This window comes from Frankliniella occidentalis, unplaced genomic scaffold (genome assembly GCF_000697945.3).
Source record: "Frankliniella occidentalis isolate FOCC.00 unplaced genomic scaffold, Focc_3.1 Scaffold76, whole genome shotgun sequence".
NCBI lineage: Eukaryota > Metazoa > Arthropoda > Insecta > Thysanoptera > Thripidae > Frankliniella > Frankliniella occidentalis.
Genome location: NW_026267206.1, coordinates 1031348 through 1031785, shown reverse-complemented (window position 1 = coordinate 1031785; position 438 = coordinate 1031348).

Sequence of the window (438 nt, the reverse complement as noted above, 5' to 3'; positions counted from 1 at the left end):
TGACGACTGACGGTAGAATTTTTCCCTGAGTGTCACTGACTCCATGCGTTTTGCCTAGAGAAGTACCCTTGTCCAACACATCGATGCCGGAGTGTGCGGCGTCGGTCGCTCAGCAGGACATATACTGGTGAGAAAAAGTGCGATCAACGTGAAAAAGGTTTTACCTGTTTTACTTATGCAGGTGCTCTCTCTAAACACGTTCAAACCCAACACTCTGAATGTCCCCATACAAAGGTATTTTTTTGTGGTTGTTTGTGAAACGTATGAAAGGTCTGCTGCTAATATTTCTGCTTAGTTGTCTGATGTCTCTTTCTGGTATGTGGTGCGTTTCGACTTCCACAACATTTTTGTATTTAACTGTCTCTCAAATACTCTATTATTAATTATTAATAGCATTTAGTCATATAGTTTTATGTATTATATTTAGGTTCAGGTGAT